This window comes from Balaenoptera musculus, chromosome 3, assembly GCF_009873245.2.
Source record: "Balaenoptera musculus isolate JJ_BM4_2016_0621 chromosome 3, mBalMus1.pri.v3, whole genome shotgun sequence".
Lineage (NCBI taxonomy): Eukaryota > Metazoa > Chordata > Mammalia > Artiodactyla > Balaenopteridae > Balaenoptera > Balaenoptera musculus.
In genome coordinates, this window is record NC_045787.1 from 126,149,505 (window position 1) to 126,165,493 (window position 15,989).

General features: G+C 38.1%; 1 protein-coding gene and 1 pseudogene across 1 annotated transcript in view; one reads left to right on the forward strand and one right to left on the reverse strand.

Moving 5' to 3' along the window:
* The window catches only part of ZNF300 (zinc finger protein 300), a 57,990-nt gene that overhangs the window by 10,474 nt on the left and 31,527 nt on the right, over positions 1 to 15,989 (reverse strand). The gene's annotated exons all lie outside the window — the stretch shown is intronic.
* LOC118891952 lies at positions 10,866 to 15,511 on the forward strand (annotated as a pseudogene).

Below are 15,989 nucleotides of genomic sequence, written 5' to 3' on the forward strand. Positions count from 1 at the left end.
GAATTCGGTTTATTCGGAGGCTGGGCTGTACCACCGCGGCAGTGAGGGGAGGGGGAAAAGATGACATAAAGGAGAATTACACAAACCAGTAACACGCAAAATTTTGCAAAGAGATTTTATAGGAGGACTGGGTAAGAAGTTTGAGTGAATGTCCTCTATTAGAAAGCTTCATTTGGTGGAAGAGGAAGAATTTGGAACAGTAAAATATTCTCATTGGCGACTTTACCTAAAAGTGTTTGCAAATGGCACAGCCCCCTACCGAGAGATTCTACTTGCTGAGAGGGGTGAAAACGCGGAATGGAGATTCCACTGTGGGAAAAAGGGGTCAGAGTGATGGAAGAGTTCACTGAGGAGCAGAGAAAGAGGACACACAGAAATAATGAACTTTACGCTAAAAACGATTATATGGAATTCCTAGGGGAAACTACTACTACTGCAGTAACAAGTTGCAGAGGCCGACTGAAGAAAATAAAGTGAGCGGGAAGAGGAGATGAGAATCAGAGACTAGGAGAAAACAAGAATAATGGGGGCAAAGGAGAAGCTTGTGGAGACACAGAGATGGGAAACTTAAGCGTGAAAAATGGAAGCACAGGAACAGAAGTGGGAAACCGGGCACAACACGGGAGACTCAGAGGGAGACTGAGACAGAGAAGGAGGAGACTAAAACAACAGAAGGAAAGAAAAGAGAGGAAGAGAGTGAGGAGGTTAGACTTAAGGGGAAAAAAATCACTTGATAAAAAAAAAAAAAAGAACAAACGAAACACTTGTTATCATAAGCTTTACCTTACATCAAGCTTTTTTACTTAAAAAAAAAGGCATACTAACAAACTGATGTTTCCTGTACATAAATAGATACAATTTTGAATCATCATAGATTTCACAAGAGCCATGATTTCTGGCTTGTGTGTAATTAAATGAGCAGCAATTTTACATTAGCAGTTTTGTTTCCCATGTCAAATAAAAACATGTCTGGATTTAGATATGAAGAGATTTTATTCAGAAAGATTATTGCAATAGGGAGAATGCACCAATCTCAGAGATCTGCAAGCATCTCACAAAATCAAACAGAAAAAGGCTTTTCTTTAATAGGGAGGTGTAAGAAGGGTTAGCAGGAACTTTCAAAAGGTGGAGGTGTGCAAGTGGCAAAACCAGGGTACTTTAACAGGAAATGTTTCTAGGGTCTTCAGATTCTGAGAATAAGCTGCTGAGGGAGGATGTTCCGCATATCCTCACCCTTTAGTGTATGTTTAAACTTGGGGGCAAGCCAAAATTTAGGAGTATGAGGGGAGGAAAAAGGCCTAACATTTGGTCAAGACAAAGAAGAGGGTAAGAAATGGGCAACCAACAGCACTCCAATTTAAACTTCCACAGTTACATCAATCTTTATTGCATGTCTTGTGCTTAAGACACTGTAGTCACTCACTGTGTTATGCACTAAGGGTATAGTAATGATTAATTCAGAATCCTAAAGCAGTGATACCAGTGGAAGTTGATATGGGAAGGGATCAAATTGTGCAGAGCCATGTAGATAGAAATTGTGAAAATGTTAGCTCTCTATCCTAAGCATGATGGGAAGCTGTCCTTATTTTAATATTTAATTTAAAAAGAAGGCAGAGAGGAGTCCTCTCTTACAATGAAAGAAATAAAAATTAAAGCCACAGTAAGATACTATTTCTCATCTATTACCTTGTTTAAAAAAAAAAGTATTTTTAGTTTGGAAATACACAGTGTTAGTAAAGTCATGGGAACCTGGAATTCTCATATATTACTCATGGGACAGAAAAATGGTATAGCCCCTATATAGAAGATTTAGCAATAGTTAACAAAACTATATGTATTCATTATCTATTGCTGTGTAACAAATTACCTGAAATTTAGCAGTCTGAAACTATATACATTGTTGTAGTTAACTGTTTCATAGTTTCTGTGATTGGAGAATGTGGAAATAGCTTAGCTGGGTGGTTCAGGTCTAGTCTGTCATGAGGTTGCAGTCAAGCTGTCAGCCAGGGCTGCAATTATTTCAAGGCTGAACTGGAGGAGGTTATGCTTCTAAACTCAATCAAGTAGCTGATGACAAGCCTCAGAATTTCAATTTCCAAGCTCAGTTGCTCACCATGGGGGGATTTCCTTTGGCTACTCTATTATCCTCATGACATGGTAGGGGTCTTCCCTCTCAAGCCTCCCTCTTAGTATGGAGGCGAGCTTCTACCCAGACCAGTGAGTCAAGGGAAAGAGAGTGAGAGAGCACACAGAAGACAGAAGCCATAGTCTTCTTATAACCTAAATTAGAAATGACATCTCATTACTTCTTTTGTATTCTATTTCCTGAAAGTGAATCACTAAGGGTGCCCACAATCAAATGAATGGGAATTGAGCTCTACCTCTTAAGGGGATTATCAAAGAGTCTAAAACCACAACACTACATGTAAGCTTTTGCCTTTTAACTCAGAAACTCCATTCCAGGAATATATCCCAAATACATCTTGGCAAAAAAAAAAAAAAAAAAGTTACTCATTGCAGTACTATTTTTAATACCAAAAGACATCAGTCAACCCAAACATCTACTAACAGGTCTAGCTGTATAAATTACAGTATACACACAAAACAGTACTATTCAGCTGTAAGAGAAAGACAGAGAGAAGTATCTCTATGTACTAATATGGAGGTAACTTCAGGATATAATGTTATATGAGCGGAAAAAAAGTAGAAAAAAAAATGAAAATAGTTTGTTATTACCATTTATTTTCTAAAAATGTGAATATTTATACAGTTAATTCTACTTATTCATGGTAGCTATGTTCAATTAAGTTGCTGCAAACACAGAATTAGTGAATACTAAACCATTTCTCCAAAGGGAAATAAATCAACATAAAATAGATTATAATCTTAAATTACAACTTTGTATAATTAAGATGATAACCTTAAAAACAACTTAGGTTGGTGGATTCTATTTTCTTTTTTTTTTTTTTTAACATCTTTATTGGAGTATAATTGCTTTACAATGGTGTGTTAGTTTCTGCTTTATAACAAAGTGAATCAGTTATACATATACATATGTTCCCATATCTCTTCCCACTTGCATCTCCCTCCCTCCCACCCTCCATATCCCACCCCTCTAGGTGACCTACTAGAGAATGGACTTGAGACTATGGGGAGGGGGAAGGGTAAGATGTGACAAAGTGAGAGAGTGGCATGGACATATATACACTACCAAACGTAAAATAGATAGCTAGTGGGAAGCAACCGCATAGCACAGGGAGATCAGCTCTGTATTTTATTTATTTTACCAAAAAAACCCCAAGGTTCAGAACAGTTAAGTAATTTGCCTGAGGTCCAGTAACAAGGGCCAGAGTTAGATTCAAACCCTGTTCAACTGACTCCAGAGCTGGAGTTTCTTGCACTACACTGAATTGCCCCTCCCATCCCCGTCATCTGTTCGTCTCTGTATGAGAGCTGAAACAGGAAGGCAGAGCATCCCCTTGTTTAAACTCAGCCGGGAATGTGTGCATGGGGCAACTCAAATTTTTTGCTACTCTGTGCATGTCTGCCAATGACTGAAAAAGCACTGTGAGTGTCGATTTTGAGATTATAACTACATTTTAGCAAGTAGGTGAATTTGCAGATACAGAATCTGTGAATAATGAAAATCAACTGTATATGTTTACCTTAAAAATAAAAAGCAAATGATGGAAGAATAAGCCATCAAATAAAATATAATCTACAAAAGGCATTATTAGTTATCTATTGAAATGTAGCAACCTACCCCAAAACTTAGTGGCTTAAAACAACACACATCTATTGTTTCACAGTTTATGTTGGCCAGGAATCTGGACATGGATTATCTGAGTCCTCTGCTTCGGGGTCTTCTACAAATCTATAATCAAGGTATTGGCCCAGGCTGGGGTCTCTCTCATCTGAAGACTCAAATGGGGAGAGATTCATTTCCAAGCTCAATTACATGATTGTTGGCACAATTTAATGCCTCAAGGATTGTTGGACTAAGGGCATTCATGTCCTTGCTGGTTGTTGAGAGGAAGCCACCCACAGTACTTTGCCATCCAACTTACAACTTGCTTATCTAGGGAGTCAAGAGAAGAGTCTGTAAGCAAGATGGAAGTCACAAACTTTTATAACCTTCTTATCAATATATAAGTGACATCCCCTCTATGTTGCCATATGCCATTGGTTAGAAGCTGCTTACTTATGCAGAGGGTATTACAAAAGGCCATGAATGTCAGGAGGTGGGAATCACTGGCAGCTACCTTAGACACTTCCTACCCCAGGGAGGAAGAAAATAAGATAGAAGGGACAGAAATCATACCTAATTTTCTTTGAATATACCATGTTCTGTTGATTTGACTTTGTAACCACAAAAAGTTTTACATAATTATAAAACAAAAGTAAATTTTATAAACCAATTCCAAACTTCTGCTTCTGACCAAAGTGAAGTAATAGGGAATGGATGGGAACTTTCACCTGAACCAATGGAAAAACCAGAGAAGTGTATGAAACAACGGCTTTAAAGGTATTAGACATCAGGCTGTGAAGGACAGTGATCCTTGAGAGATGGGAAACAAATTGAGGTGACCCCTCTGATTGCCCAGTTTACTGCCTTGAGAACACTTCTAGGTATGACACAGGACAAGAGAGTCCAGGCAGGGGCCAACAGACTTCCACAGTGGAGGAGAAAGAACTAATAGTACAGAGAGACCAAGGCAGCTATATTCACAGAGCAGAGGCCAAAGAGGAGAAAGCTGCACAGAAAGAGAGCTCCAGAAACTTGCAGAGGTTCCACTTCAAGTATTTAGGAGAGTACTGGTCAGTGCATATATGTAAGGAAAATCAGAGTCTGGGAAAAGAGACACCAGAAAGGAAGGGGGAAACAGTAACTGGAGCTCACAAAAAGCCAAGATTAATACCTGTCTCCACCAGCCAGAATGGAAAACTTTACAATTCACTGGGAAGAATACACAGAAGGGTCTTGCCTCAATAGTGGGAAATTATTAGCTCTATATTTAAATCTTGCTCTGGTGCCACCTAACAACTGTTTCCAAGTAACTTAACCGAACTACAGAAAAGAACCTTCAAAAATATGTATTGGAACACAGAAGTATCTATCATCCAACAAGGTAAAATTCACAATGTCTACCACTAAATCAAGAATTATCAGGCATGTATAGAAACTGGAAAATGATACTCATAATGAAGAGAAAAATCACTCAAAGAAAAAAAAACAGACCAGAATTGAAAAAGGTGTTGGAAATTGTAGAGATAGATATTAACAAGTCACTATAGATCTTGCAGTCATTAAAAGGATAATGTGAGAATATTATGAAGAACTTTAGCCTCATAAATTTGGCAAGGTAGAAGAAATGGACCATTTCTTCAAACACCAAAACTCAACTAAGATGAAACAGATCACCTGCATGGTCCTATAACTATGTAAAAAGTTGATTCTTAAAGACCTCACAAAAAAGGAAAAATGGTTTCACTGGAGAATTCTACCAAAATTTAAAGAATTAACACTGATTTTACACAATCTCTTCCAGAAAATAGAAAAGAAGGGAATACTCCCCAAATCATTTTATCAGGAAATTATTACCAAAACCATACCAAGACAGTACAGTGAAAGAAAACTACAGATCAATGTCTCCCATGAACGTAGACATAAAAATCCTCAAAAAAATATTAACAAACCAAATTCAACAATCTATTATACACTATGACTAAGTGAAATGTATTCCAAGTATTCAAAGCTGGCTCAAAATAGAAAATTAACCAACAGGATACAAAGAAAAAGTAAATGATTATATCAATTGACACAGAACAGGCATTTGACAAAAATCCAATACTCATGCATGATAAAAAAAATTCTCAGCAAAATAGTAACAGAGAGGAATTTCCCTAACTTACTGAAGAGCATATACCAAACAAACAAAAAACAAAAAAATACAACCCACAGAAAATATAATACTTAATGATGAAAGACTGAATGATTCCCCTCTTAGATCAGGAACAAGACAATGATGTTTGCTCTCACCATTCTACTTCAACATAGTACTGGAAATTCTACCCACTAAAATAACACAAGAGAGCAAAATTAGAAGCATACAGATCAGAAAGGAAAGAAATAAAACTGTCCCTATACGCAAATGACATGAATGATTGTCTATGTAGGCAATCCAAAGGAATTTACCAATATTATGCCTAAAACTAAGTGAGTTCAGCAAAGTAAGAGGATACAAGATCAACACAAAAATCAATCACATTTCTCTATACTAATAATAAAAACATGCAAGCACAAATAAAAACATAATACCATTTTTAATCACTCCAAAGAAACTGAAACACTTAGACTTACACTTATCAAAACATGTAGGATCTTTAGGAAGAAAATTACAAAATATCATTAAAAGAAATCAAATAAATAGAGATATACCATGGTCACTGATATGAAGACTATAAACAGTAAAGATGTTAATTATGCCCAAATTGATCTATAGGCTTAAAGCAATTTTTCTTAAAAATGACAGCAAGTTTTTTTTTGTAGACTTAGACAAAATTATTTTAAAATTTATATGGTATTCTTTAAAAAAACTAAAAATAGAGTTCCCATATGATCCAGCAATCCCACTCCTGGGCATATATCCAGAAAAGATGAAAACTCTAATTTGAAAAGATACATGCACCCCAATGTTCATAGCAGCACTATTTACAATAGCCAACACATGGAAGCAACCTAACTGTCCGTCAACAGATGAATGGATAAAGAAGATGTGGCACATATATAAAATGGAATATTACTCAGCCATAAAAAAGAATGAAATAATGCCATTTGCAGCAACAAGGATGGACCTAGAGATTATCATACTAAGTGAAGTAAGTCAGAAAGAGAAAGACAAATATCATAGGATATCACTTATATGTGGAATCTAAAAAAAGATATAAATGAACTTATTTACAAAACAGAAACAGACTCACAGACATAGAAAACAAACTTATGGTCATCAAGGGGAAAGGTGGGGAGGAATATATTAGGAGTTGGGAATAACAGATAGACACTACTATATATAAAATAGATACACAACAAAGACCTATTGTATGGCACAGGGAACTAGATTCAATATCTTGTAAGACCCTATAATGGAAAAGAATCTGAAAAAGAATACATATATATATAAATGAATCATTTTGCTATACAACTGAAACCAACACAACACTGTATATCAACTATACTTCAATAAAAAGTTGCTTATTTTGAAAAAAAAAAACTTACATGGAAAGGAACAGGCCCTAAAATAGCTAAAACAATCTTGACAATGAAGAAAAAAGTGGAAGGAATTACTCCCACAACTTCTATTAAACATTGTACTGGAGGTTCTAGTCAGTGCAATAAGGCAAAAAAGAAATTAAAACCGTCTGGTTTGGAAAGGAAAGGGTAAAACCACATTCACTTGTAGATAACATGATCTTCTATGCAGAAAGTCCAATGTATTCTACCAAAAAATGGTACTAGAACTAATTAGTAAGCTCAGGAAGGTTGAAGTATACCAGATCAATATACAATAATTAGTTGTAATTCCATATACAACCAATAAATAACCAGAAATTAAAATTTAAAACATCTACAGTAGAATTATGAAAGGTTTGGGGGCAAATCTGACAAAAGATGTGAAACACCTGTACACTGAAAACGATAAAACAATGCTAACAGAGATGAAAGAAGACTTAAAGGAGCTACATCACATTCATGTGTCAGATCATTACTTTTATAATGTCAAATTCTGAAAATTGATTTATAAGTTCAGTGCAATCTATTCAAAACAGCAGCAAGCTTTAGAGAAGAAACTGACAAGAAAAGAAATAAAACTGTCACTGTATGAGAAGGACAGTTTTATATTCATATGGAAAGGAAAAGGACCAAGAATCGCCAAAACAACTTTGAAAAAAAAAAAAATTAACTTTGAGGCTTAAAACTACCTGATCTCAAGGTTTATTATACACACACTGCAATAATCAAGAGAGTGTGGTATTGGTGTAAAGACAGAAAAATGTATAAATGAAACAGAATAGATAGTTCAGAAATAGATTCAACTGATAATAATAACAAAGGCAATTCTGTGGGGGAAAGAATCACCTTTTCAACAAATAGTGCTGGAATAATTGGATATCCATAATTTAAATTGAACCTTAATCCACTCTTCATACTACATACAAAAAAATTAACTCAAAATGGCTCATAGCCCTAAATATAAAATCTAAAACTATAAAACTCCTAGAATAAAATGTAGGAGAAATCCTTTGTGACCTAGGATGAGGCAAAGATTTCTTAGTTGACACCAAAAGCATGAATCATAAAATAATAAATGATAAATTGGACCTCTGGTATTCAAAAGACACAATTTAAGAGAATAAAAAGAGAACCCACTGACTAGGAGAAATTGTTTCCAAGTCATATATCTAAGAAAGAACCATCAGCCAGAATATATGAAGACCTCTAACAACGAAATTATTTAAAACTGACCAAAAGATTTAAACAGGCACTTCACTAAAGGTATACTGATGGCAAATAAGAACAGGAAAAGATGCCCAACATCATTAGTCATCAGGGAAATGCTATGGTATCATAGTGAGATACCATTAATCACTTACTAAAATGACTAAAATTTTAAAAACTAATATTACCAAATACTGGCAAGGATGTACAGCAATGAACTTTTACATGAAGCTAGTGGGAATGTAAAATGGTGCAATCCCTTTGGAAAACAGGCAATTCCTCAGGTTAAGTATTCACTGACTATATGATCCAGCCATTCCATTCCTAATGTTTATCCAAGAGAATAAGTATTAGGCACGTGCACATACAACATACAATATCCAATACATGTGCATGCAAACATTTGTACAGGAATGCTCATAGCAGCTTTATTTGTAAAAGCCAAAAACTAAAATTAACTCAAATGTCAATCATAGGCATCCATACGATAGAATACTAATCAGCAACAGAAAGGAATGAACTCTTGGTACACATAGAAAATCGGATTAAATTCAAAATAAGTATGCTGAGTGAAAGAAATCAGTAAAAACAAGAGTGCATACGTTATGATTCTACTTACATCAAATTCTAGAAAATGCAAATGAATATATAGTGGCAGAAAACAGGTCAGTCTTTGCCTGGGGATGAGGCAGAGAGCCAGTTGGGGAAGAGGAATTAATTTCCAAGCGATAAGAAGAAACTTTGGGGGATGACGGACATTTTCATTATCTTGACTGTGGTGACAGTTTCACTGGTGTATACATAAGCCAATGTTATCAAATATGTGCGATTTATTGTTTGTCTATTAAACCTCAATAAACCTGCTTTTAAAAAACTCTACAACATGCTTTAAAATGCCCTACATGGGCTTCCCTGGTGGCGCAGTGGTTGAGAATCTGCCTGCTAATGCAGGGGACACGGGTTCGAGCCCTGGTCTGGGAAGATCCCACATGCCGCGGAGCAGCTGGGCCCGTGAGCCACAATTACTGAGCCTGCGCGTCTGGAGCCTGTGCCCCGCAATGGGAGGGGCCGCGATGGTGAGAGGCCCGCGCACCGCGATGAAGAGCGGTCCCCGCACCGCGATGAAGAGTGGCCCCCACTTGCCGTAACTGGAGAAAGCCCTCGCACGAACCGAAGACCCAACACAGCCAAAAATAAATAAATAAATAAAGTAGCTATAAAATGCCCTACATTATCTTCCTCAATTTTTTTGACATCATAAACCACTTCCCCTCATTCATTCCACTTCAGACATTCTTGTTCTTCCTCAACTCACTTTCACTTTAGGGCTTTTGAGAATGCTCCTCTTACTAGTATACAGATTTATCACTACTCTCACCAATTACCATAGCAAATAAGAAATATTTAGATTATCTCCCCAAAATGAAAATACCTTTTTCTTCTGGTCTTCCCTTCTTTTCTCATCTTTCTTACTCCCAACTTACCCACACCTTAAAAGCTTTCTGATGTACAAAATTTTGGGTAATTCCACTCAGGTTATTAAATGAGTAAAACTGTTCATTCATGCTATCATTTAGTTGTTCAGCAAATATTCAGTGAACATCTACTATGTGTCACGCACTCTTCTATAGCTTCAGCTACATCATTTTAATATAGCTAAATATTCCTGCTCCATTCAGGCTTAAATGCTACCAAAATGGATAGACAATAAACAATAAACAAGATAAGTTACAATATGACAAAAGTACCATTTAAAAAGTGAAATAAAACAAGGAAAATTAGGAATGCTTAGGGGAGTGTTGTTGTATCACACATGGAGGTCTGCTAGTCTTAGAGAATTCTGATCTAACCAGTCATCTAAGAACTCAGACTCATAATATGGTGTAATTCTACAGTGATAAAATACTGTATAATGATAATTAAGAGTGTATGCTCCCTAGGTCTACCAGAAGAAAGAGAATAATAAAGATTAGAGCAGAGATAAACAAAATAGACAATAAAAACCAACAGAGAAAATTAATGAAACCAAGAGTTGGTTCTTCAAAAAGATCAACAAAATTGGCAAACCTTTAACTAGATTGACTGAGAAAAAAGAGAAGAGATTCAAATAACTAAAATCAGAAATGAAAGAGGGGACATTACAACTGATTTTACAGAGCTAAAAAAGATTGTAAGAGAGTACTATGAACAACTGTACACCAACAAATTGAATAATCTAGATGAAACAGACAAATTCCTAGAAACTCAAAACTTACCAGTACTAAATCATGAAGAAACAGAAAATCGATAGATTTAAAACCAGTAAGAAGATTGAATAAGTAATCAAAAATCTTGCAATAAATAACCCTGACTACAACTGTTGGGGGCATTTTCCTCCACAGTAGAGGTCAAGGAGACATGAAGGTCATATTTCACCCCGTTAGAGATGAAGAGTCTGAAACGCAAAGAAAAGCAAGATCTAGACAAGCAAGACAGTCTAAAAGATCAACACAGCATAGACTGATCTTTAGGAAGCTGAAAAAACAATATGAAGAAGTCATTGTACCCAAATCAGAGAACAAGAAAAAGAAAAAGGGGGGAAAGGAAAGCAGGATAAAGAGAAGGAAGAAGAAAAGAAGCAGAAACATCTAGAGAAGATAAATATGAACAAAAGTACTTCAGAACATATGATAAGATTTATCAGCCTTGTCTCCCAAGGCAATAGAAATAAAAGAATAAACAAATGCGACCTAATCAAACTTATAAGCTTTTGCACAGCAAAGGAAACCATAAACAAAATGGAAAGAGACAACCTACAGACGGGGAGAAAATACTTGCAAATGATGTGACTGACAAGGACTTAATTCCAAAATATATAAACAGCTCATACAACTCAATAACAAAAAAACAACCCAGTCAAAAAATGGGCAGAAGACCTAAATAGACATTTGTCCAAAGAAGACATACAGATGGCCAACAGACACATGAAAAGATGTTCAACATTCTAATTATTAGAGAAATGCAAGTCAAAATTACAATGAGGTACCACCTCACACCAATCAGAATGGCCATGAATAAAAAGTCTACGAGTAATAAATGCTGGAGACGGTGTGGAGAAAAGGGAACCCTCTCACACCGTTGCTGGGAATGTAAATTGGTGCAGCCACTATGGAAAACAGCATGGAGGTTCCTCAAAAAACTAAAAATAGAGTTGCCATATGATCCAGCAATCCCATTCCTGGGCATATACCTAGACAAAACTATAATTCGAAGAGATACATGCACCCCTATGTTCATAGCAGCATTATTTACAATAGCCAAGACAGGGAGACAACCTAAATGTCCATTGACAGATGAATGGATAAAGAAGATGTGGTATATATATACAATGGAATACTACTCAGCCATAAAAAAGAACGAAATAATGCCATTTGCAGCAACTAGAGATTATCATACTAGGTAAAGTAAGTCAGAAAGAGAAAGACAGATACCATATGACATCACTTATATGTGGAATCTAAAATATGACACAAATGAACTTATCTATGAAACAGAAACAGACTTACAGACATAGAGAACAGACTTGTGGTTGCCAAGTGGGGGTGAAGGGGTGGGGAGGGATGGAGTGGGAGTTTGGGATTAGCAGATGCAAACTATTATATATAGAATGGATAAATAACAAGGTTCTACTGTATTGCACAGGGAACTATATTCAATATCCTGTAATAAACCAAAATGGAAAAGAAAAAAAAAAGTTTATCAGCCTTACAGACCAGAACTGACTTCAAGTTCAACCACTCCATCCTGTTCACTTTCTTTTTTTTGGGAACTTGTTAGCTTGTTTATGTCTCTCTGGGCATCATTCCCCACATGTGGGGCCCAGCTCTCTGGAACCTTCAGTGGCCTTCCTTTCCTCGTTTCTCCCCTGGGCACCAGAACCGCATAGGTAGATACATCCACGCGTCTCCCACATCTGTAGACACCTCCTGCCTCTTGTGCTATTTGGCCAAACTCTGAGGCTCCCCCGACACCTTCATCTCCGAGTCTATCCTGGTGGGGCCTTCCTCCCTGGGGTAGTAGTGCAGGGGATTGGGTCACAGTTCCTCGCCGATGATCTCAGCAATCCTGTTAGACCCTGGGCAGTTGTGGTCAGACAACCAGTTGAGGAAGTTAAGGCTGGTGGTGTCCTGCCTGCAGTTGGGGGCTCCTCATTCATAATCCCAGAACCACTGGACGGGAGTGGAACGAGACGCCCTATATCCAGCAATGCTAAGGTGATACTCCTTAACGATCATGTCATTCCAGAAGCAGGGGTTGTTCCGAAAGAAAAACATCAACCTGCAGTGGTGCCTGGGATGGCCCAGTTCCTGCACCTCCAAATTGATCATGTAGCTAAGCGTGTCTTCATCTTGGTCACTGATCATGGCCGACATCTGGGAGTGGTTCATAGTGGCTCTGGCCCAGAAGCCAGGAATGCCCTGGATGATGGCCCTTCTGCGATCAAACTGAGGATTCCGCCTCTGACTGATCTTGCGCTTGCCCTGCTGGCTTGGGCATTCAGAGTGCTCAGCTCTAACTGCAGGGCCCCCAGCGCCTCTAGCGGGGGCCAGGCCGTCGTGGGTCCCGGCTCTGGCTCTTCCTGCTCCTGCTCCTGGGGCTTCTCCTCCCGCTCCTCTGCCTGCATCTCCTCCTGCTCCTCCTCTGCCACCACCTCCAACACTTGCATGATGTCCTCCACGAGCAGCCCTAACTCCTCCCGGATCCCCACCACCTCTCCCTCCTCCAGGGCCACGCCTTGCTGCACGACCTCCACCTTGAAGATGGTGGCCTCCTTGCCCAACCCACCAGCTAGTGCCCACGCCGTACCCACCTCCCCTACTGCACCCCCCCCACAACTAGGGCCCCTTCTTCCTGAGCCCCCCACTGCAGGCCCCTTCTTCCTGAGCACCCCCTCCCACAACTAGGATGACCCAGGGTCCCTGGGCAGCACCGCCTTCCCCAGACCCCGCCTCACTCACCATGTGGCCCTGGCCCTGAGCTGGGGCAGCTACGAAGGAGCGGGAGGTGGAAGCACAGCACGTGGCCCACAGAGCAGGCAGGTCCAGCGACCAGAGTCACCCTGCGCCACGGACCTCGGGGTGGGGGGCGAGGGCATCCTGTTCACTTTCTACCATGAACAGTTCACTCTATGATTCAAGTCATCTAAACAGGCCAAACAATCTTGTAGGTATAACTTCTGTGTATTCCAGAAGATTAACAAAAGAAAATGAAGAAGAGGGAGAAAAGAGAGAAGAAAAAGGAGAAAATAAAGCACACCCTAAATCAATCAGAGAACAACAGTGGCCAAGAGAGAAAAGAAGATCTACAGGAGTTTCATTTTGGACACAAGATAGAGATGAAAATGAAAAAGAACAACAATCAGATACAGATGGGAGATCCAATAAGAAAGAAACTTAGATGGATTCCATTTCTAGATGTGAAACAAGTTCCATGTCATCTAGTGATTGGTATTAATTCCTTGCTGGGTTACTCTGCATCATACAGTTACTTTAAAAAAAGAAAGACTTACAGTAGCAGGCTAGAAAAGGATAACTCCCTGACTTTAAAAAGCTTTATGAACAAATTCGAACTGAAAATGAAAAGCTGAAAGCATAGCTACATGATACATATATGGAACTGACAGATCTTAAATTGCAATTGGAAAAGGCCACCCAGAGACAAGAAAGATTTGCAGATAGGTCACTACTAGAAGTTGGGAAAAAAGGGGACAAAGAGCTCTAAAAAGAATATCTGAAGTGAAAGAAGAGCTCACATTTTTACCAGATCTAAAAGCAGACAACCAGAGGCTAAAGGATGAAAATGGGGACTTGATCAGAGTCATAAGCAAACTTTCCAAATTAAATAAAAAGCAGCAAGTAGGGGCTTCCCTGGTGGTGCAGTGGTTGAGAATCTGCCTGCCAATGCAGGGGACGCGGGTTCGAGCCCTGGTCTGGGAGGATCCCACATGCCGCGGAGCAACTAGGCCCGTGTGCCACAACTGCTGAGCCTGCGCGTCTGGAGCCTGTGCTCCACAGCAAGAGAGGCCACGATAGTGAGAGGCCCGCGCACCGTGATGAAGAGTGGCCCCCGCTTGGCACAACTAGAGAAAGCCCTCGCACAGAAACGAAGACCCAACACAGCCATAAATAAAATAAATAAAATAAAATGTGCAAGTCAACCTTTAAAAAAAAAAAAAAAAAAAAAAGCAGCAAGTAATGGAATTGCACATATTTGTAATCCCATGGATCATAACTGAAAGTCACTGGAAACTTGGAAGGATCCTTGGAGGCTATCATTTTTGGATATGCTGCCAATTGCCTACTTATCTAGGATTTCTGTTTCATTTTGTTTTTCTTTTTTTTCCCTTGTATCGAGGTCATTGTTTCATGTTAATGCAGCTGCTGAGAAGTGGGGTTTTTCATTTATTTATTTTAAATAACTGAGAAAACTTGTGTACAACTCCAGCATATAAAGAAAGTGTTCAAGGCCAGATATGCCTCAGATATTTAACCAGCAAGCCTTAGTTGTACGTAAATACTTTTGTGTCAACAAAAACTTTCAGCTCTCAGAGAAGACAGTTATTCAGCATTTTTTGATCTGCCAGTTTTCAGTTTTTCAATATTTAGGTTTTTTTGCTTTACATCTAAGTTTGGGTTTGTATTTTTTCTTTATAACTCTTCATGTGGCAGACATTTCTATGTTTTCACACCTTTATCATTTACAGAAAAGAACATGTGCTCTTCTGAGATTGTTGTTAGGTTCAGGCTAATGCTGTGTTGTCCCCCAGCTGGAACTGAGTTGCTTGGAGGAACATTTTTTCTCATTGTTTGTGCAATATGCATTTATTTCTTATATGAATGCTTTAAAGTCAATTGAGATTAGATTCTTCTAAGTCCTACTTTCTGCCTTCATTGGTAAGATGTTGTTTCTGTTGTTTATTATTGTAGAATAAGAGATTAGATCCTGTAATCTTCACATTCATTTTGCAGGTACTGAGTGATACTGTATATATAAGTGTGTGTTGCTTGATTTTTAGAAAACCCCGTGGCACATTTGCCTATTTTCTTATTTCAAAAATCTGTTAACACAAGTAGGCTATTCCATAATAGTGTTAAAAACAAAATTTGCTAACAATGCGATATAAAGACTTTAAAAGGTACCCTATCTTTACAAAACTTTTCTACTGTAAAGTGCTTTTATTTTCAGTTTGCATTTGATAGTTTTCAACCACAATTTAAGCTGCATAAGATAAATGCTTCACATTTCATATAACTATATTTATCTGAGTGTTATCTAAAATTGTTGTGCTAGCCAAAGTAATGCTATGAAGTCATTTCCAGATGTAACCCATGAGTTAATGCTAAATGCATTGTTACTGCCATGGGAAGAGGCACTGACTTTGATACTACCAGCATGTCCAGACTATACATGTACCAGTGACTTTTAAAAAAAAAACCAAGTACATAATGAATAT